The 15246-nt window shown below is 40.4% G+C and overlaps 1 protein-coding gene across 2 annotated transcripts in view; it reads left to right on the forward strand.

The window, feature by feature from the left end:
• Window positions 1-218: 218 nt before the first annotated feature.
• The window catches only part of CELF2 (CUGBP Elav-like family member 2), a 543235-nt gene continuing 528207 nt past the window's right edge, over window positions 219-15246 (forward strand). For both annotated transcript variants that reach the window (XM_038154615.1, XM_038154614.1), the window contains exon 1: window positions 219-523. The gene's annotated coding sequence lies outside the window, so the exon portion shown is untranslated. The remainder of the gene's footprint in view (window positions 524-15246) is intronic.

Below are 15246 nucleotides of genomic sequence, written 5' to 3' on the forward strand. Positions count from 1 at the left end.
CACGTGCCGCGCCGCATCAATTAAAAATAAATTACATTTCATGCAAAGAACCTAACTTAAAAATCTCAGCAAACAACAACAGAACCTTTTCACTAATGATTTTCAGTCATCAGAAGTGGAGAGAGACTCAGACAGCAGACAGCATGGTCCCAGCATGCTTTTTGCCTTTTTTTTTGTTTGCACAGTAGCTGTCAGTTGCAGCCCTGCAGGTAGTAGAACCCAGTGGGAAGAGGGGCGGGACAGAGCGATGCTGCCTGAACTGACAGCAAATTTAAATTACTGAGCTTTCTTTTGCTTTTTTTCTTTCTTTGAGTGCCCTTTCCTTTTTTTTCTCTTTTCTTTTTTTTTTTTTTTTTTTGGTATTTTTCTACTCTGCGACAAACTGAAAAGATTCGAGCACACACTAATTTAACAACCCTGCTTCGTCGTCTTCTTTTTTTTCCCCCTTCTGCTTCCAGGATAATTAAAAGAGAAACCTGTAAAGGCAACGTTCCTTCAAGCAAGTTGGTGCTGTAACGTGCTGGTAAGATGAATTTAATTTATTTTTTTTTCCTTTCCTCATCTTTTCTTTTCCTTTTTTGGAGCTGAAAAGCTTTTGTATATCTAACGCAGTCATAAGTGTGGTTCCCCTGCTGTGGAGGGTTAGGAGGTAATGAAAAGGTGCAACGGCTTGATATGTGACCTTCTCCTATTACTTAAAATGGGGAATAACAGCTTTCGTGCCTGTCCTCATGATGCTTTTCTCTCTATGAATTGACTATTTGCTCAACAGAAGAGATGCTGTGATTGTCGCACTATGACAATGAGGACTTGATTGTTTTTTGGTTACTGTTCCATGCTCCTATCAGAACAGATACTTGAGTTGGGGGGGTCGTGTTTGTGAGTTTCTTTTTTCCCTCTGAACGTTGCCTGAAGCACTGATACGACAGGGGGGTGGAGATGGGGGTGGAGGAGATGGTCTTGGGTATCATCCTGACTGTTCAGCTGTTTACTAGGTAGGGAAGTGCAACACTGAAACTTTTTTTTTTAATTAAATAAATATTTTTTCCGCTTTCTTCAAGTGGGGTCAGTGTATCCAGGATTTATTGTTGTCCGATGCTGGGTAAAGTTCTTGTTGTCCCTTGCATTTTCCCTCCGGAGAAGGGGGGAAGGGGTGCTCCACTCCATACCTTGTCACACCATTGTAGTAGCTAATTGCAAGAAGCTGACAAACTTTGAGATGAAATACCAGGCGATGCTTTTGTAAGGAATGAGTTTGATGCTGTGGATCAGCTCCTATAAATACCAGCCTGCCAGATACAATCAGATCTGTGTTATACATGTTACATTCCTGACTTGCAAGTACACTGATTTCCAAGGTCTCCTTTCTAGTCTTTTTCTGGTACTAGCACATTATATTTTTTTTTTTTTTTTTAGCAAATGAGATGTGTTTTGCTTTTCCTTTGTGTTTGAGCTTACGAAACTTATAAGGTGGTGTGTTTTCCTCAGGATTTCTGAATGTAGTTCTGCCAGGTATTGAATGCTACATCTACTGAAATCAACAGGAAGGCTGAGCTTGTCCTGTATTTAAGAGAAAATTGCTGAGTACTGGCAGGACTGGATCTTATGATTACTGAACTATCTCTGTTTTCTCAGCTGCAATTAATCCTTCTTGCACTTTAGGCTGGATCCTGTAGCTTTTACTGTAGTATTCAGAATAAGCACTATTCTTATACTTGGTCGCTGTTTTGTGGTCGTGCTGATGAAAACTTTTTGTACATAGGATGGGGATTTTAGGAGAAATTGAATAGAGTTAGGAAACCAGTGTGATTTAGTCCTTGAAAGCTCTTTTCCTTAATTTTATTTAAAGAGGTATCCTGAAACTAATAACTGGCACATTGATACATGAGACTTTCCAGACTCAAAGGTCTGTTTTGCCAAATGCATAATGTGATATCACGAGAGAAGTTGTACAAGGAGGGTGGAGAAGAGGAGCAGTGGGATTGAACACAGAGTCCTTTCCCTGTCGATGGAGAGGGGGAGAGGATGTGCCAGTGCCATATGGAAAATCACATCCTCTCACAGAAACTTTGTTAGGGCAGAGGGTTAAGGGTGCTGCACTTGCAGCAGTTCATCACTCCCTATTTCAGTCTCAGTTTCAAGCACTGCAGTACTGTTCTGAAGGTTTACTTTGCTTATGCAGAAAATACTGTTGGCTTGTGAAATGAGGGCGTTGGAGCTCCCACATCTTGCTTTTGCCCTGAAAACTTGCCTTCCCCCACACCACCACCGAGGTCTGCGAGGCCCTGAAAATTAGGCTTTGTCCCTTGTAATCCTAAACTCCCATCCATTTATAACCAGAGAAGAAAAGAGTTGAATTCAGTGTTCTTGTTATGGAAATAAGTTTTTATTCACTCAGTATCAACTGACAGTTAGAAGCGTATCTGATGTAATATGAATAAACTGTAGGCTGTTGTCAGTAAATTATGCATTTATAGTCTCACATTCTCCCAGAAACAGTGCTTTTACAATGCTCAAGTGGCCTAATGGGGTGAAACAACTACCAATACTCTCATCTGAGCTTCCTAATCAGCCAAAGTCATGAGAAGTCCGTGGTGGTTGGCTCCCACTGTCCATGGTGGGCATCTCAGCCGAGGGTGAGGCTGCAGGGAGGAGAGCCTGAGGTTAGCCAGGGGCCTTTGGTCACTCAGGTGATGTCAAAACTACTGTTATGAGGCAATATGAAAACATAGTAGAGCTGAGTTTAGATGCTGAGTTTTGTGGCAAGAATGGGTTACTAAATTCTTAAACTACAAAAAAGCTGATATCTGTACATATAACTAAAAAAACAGTATCACCCTAACCCAATCTACCCAGTCTACAGCCGCTTTGAATGTAGTATTTAAATATATATTTTTTTTAATTAATCTGTGCACTTTAAATTGCTGTTGGCTTCTAGCAATACTGTCCTCTATTCAGTGCCTGGAAATTTCTAGTTGAATGCAACTGCTTTCATTGTAACAAAAAAAGAAAAGCAAGCCAGAAAACTTGCTGTAATTTCCTGTCAGTAACAGAGAAATAAGAAAACACTAGGCTAATAAAAATGATAATCTGAGTTTACAACTGTTAACAAGATTCCTGAATAGAAATGGTGCTATTATGCACAAAGAATTTCTATCATCACTAGAGGAATGTAGTATAAAATTATGAGCTTTATTATTAGGGTCCTGTCAACCAATCAGAAATCAACCCATAATCTTACTTGTGAAATACCATAAGTTTTATCATCTTCCCTCCCCTCCTACTAATAAAATATTAAAGAAATTTTATAATTAGAAACTTTGATAACATAACTGTGAATTTCATTTACAGCAAAAAGCTAGCATAATTCTGTATTTCTTTCACATCTCTAATGTTCCATATAAAGTCACTGCAAGTCTGAGTTGCACACAGCAGGTAAAATTAAGGTAAATCACAGACTTGCCATGGGCAATAATGATGGGATTTCATCAGTTGCTTTCTCCTGGGAGATGCCAAATTCCCAGATTTTTCTCAGGACTCTGAAGAACTACTAAAGAATGTCATAGCACCTCCTTCCCAGAACAAGATTGCATTTCTGCATTGCATTTCTGGTCAGCTCAATTCAAGTGTGATAGAATCTTGGTAAAATTCTTAGATTTTAACCACTGCAGATTATTCCATTTCATTCTAGGAGTAAAAGACTCAGATTTCCCTTCTAACTGCAAATGATTTATGTCATTGTAAGGGGCTTGCTCTGTTTCCATTTGATTTAACATATTAGCCATGGTCTTCTTTCAGCAAGAACTACTCTTGCAAGAACCCTGTATACAGGCTCAGAGTGACCTCAAGTCTCTGATCCTCCCCCACTACCTGACTGATAACATATTGGGCTACCACTTGCTTAAGCACACTTCTCCCACAAGTCTGGCAGCCAGTCACATGTTCTTCATCTTCTTGTGATGTGCACATGGCACACTGCAGAGTCCTTGGGGCCCCTAACCCTGTGTAGAGTATAGAGAACTCTAAAAATAATCTAAGACCTCCTAATGGCTCTCATCACCCCCAAGGCAATAGAGCTCCCAGTATTTATCAGATCACTAGATAGGAATTAAGAATATAAATAAGTGTTTCATCTATTAAGGTAAAAAGTAAAATAATAGCAAGAAGGAAACAAAGTGAAAAGAGAACTAGAAGCCCAGAAAGCTCATTTCTAGAACATCACCCAAAGCCTTCTTGGGGTTGCTTTGCGTATCCCCTGGCCTGAACCTCAGTTCCTGCCCTGGTGTGCTCTGAGTTCTTGAAGCCACATCTTTCCTACTCACACGTATTTTCATCTTCCTTGGGGATGGCAACAAAGCAACCCAAAAGCTCTGCACATATTTGGTTTTATTATTTTCCTTCTCAGTCTGGAACCTCCAACTCCCTCTGTGTTATGCATAGAGGTGATTTCTCTCTGTCCATGACATTTGGGCACCAGAGATAGGATTCATCTCATCCAAATTTAGGTGCCTATAATGTAGACACCTATATGTGAGTGAGCCACCTCTGGCTCTCATTATAGTCAGAGAAAACAACCAGGTGCTTTTCTGACATCTGTTTTCCTACAATCCCAGAGAAAGACGTCATATTCAAAACTCAAACCATTTAATTTTCTCTCTTCCTCAAATTTTCTCAACTGTTGCCTTACTTTAGATATCTCCTGTAGCTGCTTCATGAAGACAGAGGACTTAAAACTCCATAAATTACATACGCGGAAAAACTATTGACTTATCAAGCCTCATATACCTGGCAGTGGGCTTCAAATAAGGCTGATCCTGGTGCCATTAGGTCTGGATTGCATAGGCACATCCATACATCACTGACAAAATGTCACTCATATATACCATTAGTCCCCCAGGGCTGCTGGAGGGAAGCTGTCACAAGCACATTCCAGACAATGTGTTTAACGTCTAATTAATCTTGTTCCTCGTGGTTAATTTTATTAGGCTGAACTGATCCAGTGAAAGGAGGTGCTGTGATTGGTTTATTTGTTCTACTTAGTAGGCCAGTGGCATTTAAAAGTCATGCTGCAATGCTATAAAAAATCCCAAACTCAGGAAACTCCATGAGTGTAATGAAGTCTACCTATTTTAGGCACCAGTATTATAATGAGTTGATGTTCCTGATGTAAATTTTCTTATCCAGAGGACGCTTTGTGCATTTGAAAGCTTTCAGACTGATACTTTGTCTTCCTACATTTTTGCAGCTGAAGCTGTGTTAAGAGCGCAAAAACTGTGTTCTGCAGAGCAACCCCCATTTCCCAAAGGTACCTCGCACCTTCAGCCCACCTGGCCATCTGTGGAGGGCCTTTTTGTGTCCTCTTGGCCCTGTGCTGGCCCCATGAAATTGTTTTCATGTCCAAGTCCATGGTATGTGACATGAAGGGCTGTGGGTGATGCTGAAGGGTCACAGCCTACCTGAGCAGAGGGTTAAAAGGGTCTGAGGGAGGCAGCATCAGAGCAGCCTTGCTTGCAAGGTCTAGAGGAAATGATACCCAAAGATGTCCATAACCAGCATCAGTCAGGTTTATATTATATAAGGAAAATCTGGTTAATTTAAAAGGCATATGTGTCAGCACATAAATGTACATTAAGATCTGTATCAGATCATGATGTCAGCAATACCAAGGTTGTGGGTTCAATCCCTGTATGGGCCATAAACTTATGAGTTGAACTTGATAATATTTTTGGGTCCCTTCCAACTCAGAATATTCTGTGATTCTGTGATATAAACTCATAGTATGGCAGTTGGACACATAAAACCCCACTAGACAGGTGAGACATTCAGCAAGAGGAACATATTCTACCATCAGACAAATGTGGTCTCCCTCTAGGATTCATTCCTCTCTTCACTTAGGTAACCTTCAACACCTTAAAGATTAAGTGTAGGCTTGGTTTAAGTCAGAGACACTGAATTTTGCCAATCATTTAAGCATAAAATATTTGATTGTCCACTCAGTTGTTGATCCACTTCTCAATATGTTGGTATTTAGTCAAGGTAGGTTGGGCTTGATGATCATGGAGGTATTTTCCAACCTTAATGATCCTATCATCATCACACATGGTTGAGATAGCTCTCTTCTGAACCTGAGCAATGAAATGTTTTGCAGAAATTCTCTTTATTCAGACAATGGGAGTGGCCAGATTTTGAAGCCAGCAAAAATGTGTTATGTGAACTGCTCACATAATAACAGAGCTCTGAGCACAGGATTGGGTCTCCGACACATTTGCTGTTTCCAATGAATAATGTATAAACTCTGTACCAGCTACTAACACAGTGAACAGTCCAGAGGGCCCACGAACTGCATTTTGGATAACAAGAGACAGAATTATCAATTAATAGTGGCTCTTAATCAATCTGATGCAGTTGATGTTTTCCACAGGCGCTCCATTAGCAAGCAGCTCTACCAACACCTTTCTTTCCCTGCACTCTAAGTCCCTGAATTATGAAGGACATGTGCATACTAAATGAAGCTTTTGCACTCAAGAGCAAAGGCTGCCTATCCAGTGTCACAAAGCAAGAGACCACATTCACAGGACATTAAAGGCTGGGTACTCTTGCTGAACAGGTTTACACATTTAAGCCTTGATCCTGCAAGGACTTATACACATGCTTAACCTTACACACTGCGAGTGAAATCCTGGGCCTCTCAAAATCAATGACAAAAGTCCACTGACTTCAAAGGGCCACTCTGTGAATAGCCTTTTTGGTTTCAGTGCAGCCACACAGCGTGCAGAAGCGTGTGAGCTGATCTCCCCAACCCTGCATGTTGTGTGAAGTCTTAAGAGATTGAGTGAGCTGCTAAGTGTATCTTTCAGAGCACTTCTGCCTCACAACAAACTATAGGCATTCAAAGATGTTTTCTTGTTTGATCTGTGCTCTTTATGAGTTTTGCCCAAACCCTGTGGTAAAACCTGCTGAAGGAGTCTGTGAGCAATCCATAATGCAATTCCCTCCCTGGCTAGTATTGCATTCTGAGCAGTTTGTTTTCTTTACTTTCCAAGAGATCCAATCCCTGGAGTGAGGTGATTATGCTGGAATCACATCTTTCTTTTTAAAAGAAAAAAAAAAAATCTATAGCTTACATGATTTTATAGGAAATCTGGGAAATATCTGCTGAAATGACTTACAGGTCAAAAAGTATAAAAAGTGTATGAATTTGTACAGGATTCAACTGCTGCTTTCTGCTGGTAATTGAGATACCTTCTTGCAAAATCTAACATCTGTCTCAGGATCTGCTGGAGATCAGAAACTCAGTCCTGGGTCTGGGTGTATAAAACTTTCCTCTGGCAGTGGTATCCCTCAGACTCACTCTGGAGTCCTGAGAAGCTGGGTGAAATGTTCACGAGAATGGAAAGTGGTATCAGCCCCATTTTCCAGCACAGATCCCTTTCCAAAGCAGGTTAAGCCAATGATCCAATGATGCTGCACAGACCCTCTGCTTCTGGGAATGGTAAATTATGCTCCCAACCCTCACAGTGGCTGAGGTACTGGAGCTGGGGGGAATCTTGGGTTGTCCTGAGTAGCACCAAGGTGTCTCAGCTCCAGTAACAGAGCTCATGCTGGAAAATGCAGATCCTGTGAGTGAAACAGCTGTGCTGGTGTGCAGAAGCACCAATGCACCCCACGCGTGCTTGGGACCAGGGAGGTTTTGGCTATCATCTCCCTAAGCCTGCAGAAACATTTGTGAGCACAATATGTGTACTGTTACAAGGAGCAAGGGTTTGGAAAAGATATCTATAAAGTTTTGCATCCCAGTTATGCTTTAGGATAAGCCTGTGTTAGCATTTGTGTAAGCCAAATTACCTCTTCTCACCTAAATTGGTGGCAGTCATTTGAGAAGGAGAGTAGGCTGGGTGAGCTCAGTGAAGCTACTTTTTTCTTTTTCAGCATTTTCCTCTGACACGTTTCATTGCTCTAGCAGAAAAAAAAATCCCCAGACTTTCTTTTTTTTTTTTTTTGGCTTTTACTGTAAAGGTATTTTAATTTTATCTTCATCGTGCTCCTGTACTAACAGGCTTTACACATTCCCAGCAAAGTCCTGTGTGAAATTCTTAACCACAGAGATTACAGAAATTTACTGCTTCACTGGCGTGGTCAAGTTGCCACAAAATTGCATTTGTTAATGTAGCTGTGAAAACACACGGCACCTGCCATCTCTGAGCATAAGGATTTTAAATATGGCTTGGAAGAATTTAAGGACGCCTATAAAATGGGGCTTGGCCGTGTCAGTTTAGCTTTAGGAAGGAGACTGTGCTATAAAATACTCACCCATAATTGGACACAAGTGACAGCTTTACTTAACTAGTGTTCACAAATGAACGAGCAATGAAAATGTTCTGCCTTTCTCACCCCAGAAGAATGACCACAGCAGATGTTAATACTGTTGAGAATGGCTTTATTGTAGCTACAGGTGAGACAAATGGAGGATTTATGAGTCTGGGGATTGAGGGAAGGGGAGGAAGGGTGAAAGTCCAATGTTGTTGCACAGAAATGCAATGTCCATTCCCAAGCACATTGCATAGCACACACAGTGCACTAAAGCAGAGGCTATTCTGTGTCCATGAATTCATGAGCATGTCTGATTTTTTTGTTTGTTTTTAAGTACCCAATACCCAGCATCACAAACTGAACATGATTCTGCTGTTTATTTCCTTATGTTCTACCCTGCACCCATTTAAGCTGATGGCAAATCTCTAACTTAATTGATAATACGATGTAATCAATGGCTCAAAGTCTGGGAACTCAGTGACCCGTGGAAGTGTAAACAAGAGACAACGTTGTTTCTCTGATGAAAGTCCTGAGACCAAGCTTGGCCCAGCATCTGCTGGATCCTTTCTGTTCATTTTAATGAGCTTACAAATGGTCCCTAACATAATGTGCATTCAATAGAAATCAGCATTGGTTTTTCAGGCACTGATCCAGTAAAGCCCTTAATTATGTGCTTAAGATTATGGTATGGGAATAGTCCCATAGAAGCCACTGCAACCACAGAAATGTTTTAAGCTCAGCAAGTAAGAAAATGTTTTGTTGCTGGAGTATCATCACTTTTTTTTTTTTCCAATCAGTGGCCTCTGCCAAGAAAACTAACAAATACAGTTTCTAGAAATCCAACAACATGAGATGCCATAAATGCAGTGATATTCAGATTTTTACCTTTTTTTTTTAGCTTCTTTATATTCCTTTATGCCCAGATATAGCAAAGCACTTAACTGCAGTTGTGACATGAATAGTAGTACTTGCATCTTGAAACTCAAAGCTCCCTCCCCTTTTAGACACAGGGTATGCTCACTCGTGCTGCTGCTGGCTGTTGTCAGTCCCAGTTCTAGATAGGATGATGTTTTTAAATTTATAAAAGATAAAGCTGCAGTATAAGTAGGAAAATATTCTCCTCTGTGTTTGAAGTAAGTTCTGGTGTTTTACCCCAAGCTCTTTAACCAGGTGCTTTTTTAGAAGACCTGCTTAAATGCAGTTTGAGCTTTTGTGCCATGTGGAGCACATATTGTTTAACTGCTTCACTTCAGCTCACCCCACCTCACTAGAGGGGACTGCATTTCTGCATCCTGTTGTTTTCATGAAACTTCTTGATATTCACCAGGATTTTTTCAGGTAATGGTGCTTACAGCAAGCACAGCCTGTGGTGTTTCCAAAAGTTTCCTGCTGTCAGAAGCATGAGGGCCAAATTGAAAATATTGGTTTGGGAGAATGTAATCTTTTCAGCACAGGCTCTGGTCAGCCTGGCTGTGTGCAGTGCCAGTGCCCAATAGTAATGATGTCCAGGCACAGGGCCAAATGCTAAAACTGCCCCCTGAGTGAATATACTCACACTCTGTGAGAGAAGCAGTAAAGTATTCTTGTTTTGTGGCCAGCAACACCACTTCCCAGGAGGATAACTTTTGCCAGGAGTATGAATAAGCTGCACCGAGGCTATGCCTTATGGCAACTGCTGCATCAGCGACTGCTAAGTAACTCATAAATAAGCAGTCCCTGCTGCCCCCCAGTTCCAGTATCCAGCTTCAGAAGGCACTTATGTAGGTCCAAGTATAAAGGCTTGCACAGTGGCCTCAGTGGGCTCTGAGAAGTGCCAAAGCAGAGGTGGCTACTTTCCATCTCCTGCTCCTTCGACTGGCCATAATTTTTCTGGCAAGCACAAATATGCAGAGCCTAGAAGGATTTGGCTTCTATTCTTCAGCTCATATTCATCATGTGGGCTGCTCCAGTGAAGTTATGAAGCCAGGACTCCTGTTATGGTAGGATAAAGACTCCACCGCAGCTGAAATCTTTATTAGCAAATTAATTATGAAAAACTGGAAAAATAGGCACGCTTTAACAAACCCAGCAACTAACTTGTTTTGGGCACACAAATGTATTTATACCCACAACAGAACTATGTTAAAATGTAGGGTTTTTTTACATAAGTGCTCATTTTCAGTTTTCTTGAAAACAACTCCAGTTCCATTCACATAAACATGCCAAAACTTCTGCTGATATAAATCAGTGATCCCTTGAAGTCTGGTGAGCATCTGCCCCAGAATGGCAAATAATAGTCTCTAGAGCCCCACTAATCATTGAGGATGATAGAATTTACTGATTCAACGTGTCCAGCTTCTTAACACCACACTGACAAAATCATTTCAGGCAGGAATTCCTGCACTAGGGATAACAATATTCCAGAAGGAGGTAGTAAAGGTTAACTGCACTCTTGCAGCAAAGCACCCTATTTTGTTTTAAAAGGTTTAAAACCTGCTTACATGGATGCAGCAATTCAAAGTTTTGTGCAGACAGGTAGTAACAGATATAATAAAGAATATGAGCATTTAGACATCTCTATGTTCCATACTGTGCCTCTGTATGAGACATCCCCCAGTTCCAACTGGTGACACACGGTGATCCAGCTGCTGCTTCTTTGCAGCAGGATCGAGAACTCTGACTTCAAATAAGCCAATAATGTGATGCTCTGGAAGGCAATACTTGTACTCCTTTTCTTCAGCTACATTTTTCTTGCCTTTCAGGACATTTCCTAATTTACTGCACAGATACCTTATTTTGGAAAAAGAAATATCATCAGCTGGTGTGTTTATCTAAGAAAAATCTGTATATTTTAGACAAGGATAATCAACCCCTTCTGTATACAAAGACAATCTGAGCACCATCAACTAGAAAAACATTGTCATAGTTTAAATTTCTTTATGTTCTTTGCTCCCATCAGTATAAGAATATACTTTTGTCATATAGCTACTTATCTTTGGTTGAATACAAGAGTGAGCACACAGAAGCAGTTCTTTGTTCTGGTATTTCCAGTCAGCTTCATACCTCAAATTATTAAAAACCTCTGGGAAGTCTTTCTCATGAAGTGTGATTCACAAATTGTATGAGTTAGTCTTCAAAGATTTTATTAAAATAAAAATGGAAGTCTATGACCCTTACTAGTGGTTTGTCTTCTATAAATGTATTTCTCTGCTTGACTTTCACAAAATACATTAGGACAGAATAAATGACATTGGAGCAGGACAGGAAACACTTCAAAAGGAACTAATTTTCACATGCTGCAAAACTAGTTTGGGGACCATCTTGAAAGACCCTCCATGCCTCCACTTTTCTTTATGCAGCTTAATTCATTGTCTTAAAATTAATTTGCCAGAGCAAGAAAACTTGTTCTTAGGAAGGTGATAAAATTTATTTTGAAAGTCCTGGTGGTACTAGTGGTTCGTGTTGCTGCTGGTGAATGTGTTTTGGACAAATCTCTGGGGTTCTGTCTGTCCTAGGAAGAACACAGCCAAGGACCATCCTGTAGCTTCACGTGCTGTTGAGCTGGTGCAGCCCACACACACTCCCCCAGCCCCAGCAGAACCAGCATGCAACCTGTCTGTGGTACCTGCTGTCCCCCAGCCCAAAACCTGGATCGTTTTAGAGAGTGACATTTGGCACAACCCAAAGCTCTGCAGGGGAGCAGGTTACTGACTAAAGGTCTGTGCATGGTCAGGGAATGGTCCTTAGGCCACCTTCCTGGTCTGGATCTTTATATCAGTGTAGACATAACTAGCAGAAACACAGCTCAAAGGGAAAGTCCTCCCCAGAATACTCACAGACTGACTTGAACTTCAGCCAGGTGCAGTTTCAGACTTTACCCACCCTGTTACAGGGGACCTGAAAAGAAGAGGTGGGAATTGCTAGCAGGTGTCTGCACAGATTAAGTAGGATGCTTTCAAGTATAAAAGTGTATCCTAACCTGTGCAATAAAAACTCAGTATGTTGCTATATCTACAGAGCATCCCTGAACCAGGAAGTTTGGGAAGATGGGAAAATACTTGAAGTATTTTCAAGTATTACTTGAAAGAGTAAGCTTGGCTTGCTCTTATAGCCTGCTCTAGACATCCACTAAGTTTTACTGATGGACACAGGACTTGGACAAAGACCTGATCCAACCTGGTGCAGAATCCTCCTGCTACGTGAAAGAGTGTAGGCTGAGGCAAGTATTGTGACTTCCTCAGAGGAAAGAAGGCTGACTGCTGGTATAGAGCTATTGAGAATGGGTAAGGGCTGCTGGAGTGAAGCTGGCTTTCAGAGCAAGCACGTCCATCCAAATAAACACTCCAGGTACTCATCAATATGCCCTTGTCCAGGAGCAAATTGGATTCTGAACAAGCATCCAAAGGTACAAAAGTGTAAATATACTGATGCTGTCCTTTTGGAAAAGCTGCATATATTTTCCAGAGCAAGAGGGGGTGAGGGACTGGGAATTGTGTTATTCTACTCACTTTAAATGTTAGTTTTGATAATTTTTTCTAAATGAGTCTTTATATTTCACTGCTCCCTGTATTTCCCAAAATTATTATTAACAAATAAACAGATCTTTCTTAGTTCTCTCTGAAACAAAAATGGCAAAGGCTTTGTTGCATGTGCAAGAACTCCAAATTAGGTGAAATTTGCTTCTGGCAATGGAGTAGTGGCACCACGCAGACACATCTACTAATAATGATACTTCTTTTTGTGTGTGTTGTGCAAGCAGCTATGGCAGGATACGTTCCAAACCTCATTTTATTAAATGAACAATACAGACCACCAGTAATTGTTATGTCAGGGGAAAATAAAAGCATAAAATATGCATATGATAGGATGATGTGAACATGCACACAGAGGAGCACACCAATGTGCTTTCCTTTTCTTCTGCAGGGTTTTGGCAGACTTTCCAAACTGCCCAGTTTAGAATTAGCAGGGTCAGAGGAGATGTCCCAAAATTTAGTATAATTTGGATTTATCAATACCAGACTCCTCTGGGGAGAGGTAAGTTCTCTTTTCACAGAATAGATAAGTCTTCTCAGAATATTTCCCCAGACAGATTCTCTTCTGCACATCTCCTTGCCAACTGGAACCTTTTGATCTCAACATCCTCAGTGCCAAATTCTTTAATGGTGTAAATGAGTGAAACTCCACCTAAGGCAGTGGAGCAGATCCCATTTGCACCTGCAAAGAACTTGGCTTTGATTCTGTAGCCAAGGAGAGATTAAAACCATTGGTTCTAGTAGATTTGTTAGCCTGTAAAAATGCTCCTCATCTCCAGTTGCAGATAGCTCTGTAATCCAGTCCAAATGTGAGAAGGAAAAGCAGCAGAAAATGCTTTTGAGGGTGTGAATCCTGGAAAGGGTGCATGATACTCTGGAGGCTTTAATAGGATTTTGTGATCTCTGTCTTATGACCGAGGATACATTACCATCATTTTGATTCTGGTCTCCTCACTTGCTGCCTGTGCAGCTTTTTTCCAGATCTCCTAATGTGAGCCACTTATTCCAGATTGCTCTTTGAAGAAGGCAGCCACTGATACATCAGAGATTAAATGAGTCACTCATGATGGATTGTGGTTCATGGATTTATATACCCAGAAAATTATGCATTTTACACTACCTTGTAAAATAACTATTTATCTAAGTAAACATATTGACTTCTTTTGGGTTCATATGAAAACTATCCTGGGCTGTGAATCTTAATTTAGCAAGCTCTTGACAGGCAGGAGAAAAGACAGCTAACAATGATGGAGAAGAATCAGTTACTTAAATGTCAATAGAGGGAGGTTAAAAAATGAGCTCAAGGTAACAAATCAATTTGTTCTCCACTGTCCAGCCAGAGGTACAGACTTGGCAACTTCTACCACGAGAAAGGAAAAGGAAAAGGAAAAGGAAAAGGAAAAGGAAAAGGAAAAGGAAAAGGAAAAGGAAAAGGAAAAGGAAAAGGAAAAGGAAAAGGAAAAGGAAAAGAAAGAGAAGAGAAGAGAAGAGAAGAGAAGAGAAGAGAAGAGAAGAGAAGAGAAGAGAAGAGAAGAGAAGAGAAGAGAAGAGAAGAGAAAGAAAAGAAAAGGAAAAAAGAAAAGAAAAGAAAAGAAAAGAAAAGAAAAGAAAAGAAAAGAAAAGAAAAGAAAAGAAAAGAAAAGAAAAGAAAAGAAAAGAAAAAAGAAAAGAAAAGAAAAGAAAAGAAAAGAAAAGAAAAGAAAAGAAAAGAAAAGAAAAGAAAAGAAAAGAAAAGAAAAGAAAAGAAAAGAAAAGAAAAGAAAAGAAAAAGAGAGAAAAGCTTTAGAGTTTTTGGCAGTTGGTGCAGCTGTATCAGTTGTATGCTGCTATGATGTCGATTCCAACATGAAAACAGCACATGCTGGACAAAACAATGAGGCCAAATGGTTAGAACAAAGGGAAATGGTTGAAAATAATTTTCTAGAAATTCTACTTCTTATCTTTCCACAGGTATTGTAGGTACCAAAGCAAGGTATCTCTTTCCCAAGCATCATAGTTTTCACATCTGTAATAAGGAAATTATTCTTCTGATCCAGGTTCTCCCCAGGGCCTTTCCATGTGGGTCACAGTAACATCTGAACATCTGAAACTGGTAAAATTGGATCAGCAAAAATGTGCATCAATTCTTCTTCTGAGTTGAAAGCATCAGAAGGCATAAGAACTGTGAAAAAGAATGTAGCTTTAAAATGGAGGTAAAATGGCCTCATCCCAGGTCCTTTGGGAAGCTCTATATTTGTCTGTCTAGTGGAACAGGAATGCAGGTCAGCACTTGCTCAGCTTTCAAAAAAACAACAGGTTAAATTTTCAAACAGGTTAAATTTTCTAGTGTCTGACCATATCTGCTAGTTGGCTCAGATTGGATTTAATTGGTGCACCTGCCTGGTTTTTGGCCTCTCCACATCCTTCTCCTGATAAGTATTTACAC

Source organism: Motacilla alba, chromosome 1A (assembly GCF_015832195.1).
Source record: "Motacilla alba alba isolate MOTALB_02 chromosome 1A, Motacilla_alba_V1.0_pri, whole genome shotgun sequence".
NCBI lineage: Eukaryota > Metazoa > Chordata > Aves > Passeriformes > Motacillidae > Motacilla > Motacilla alba.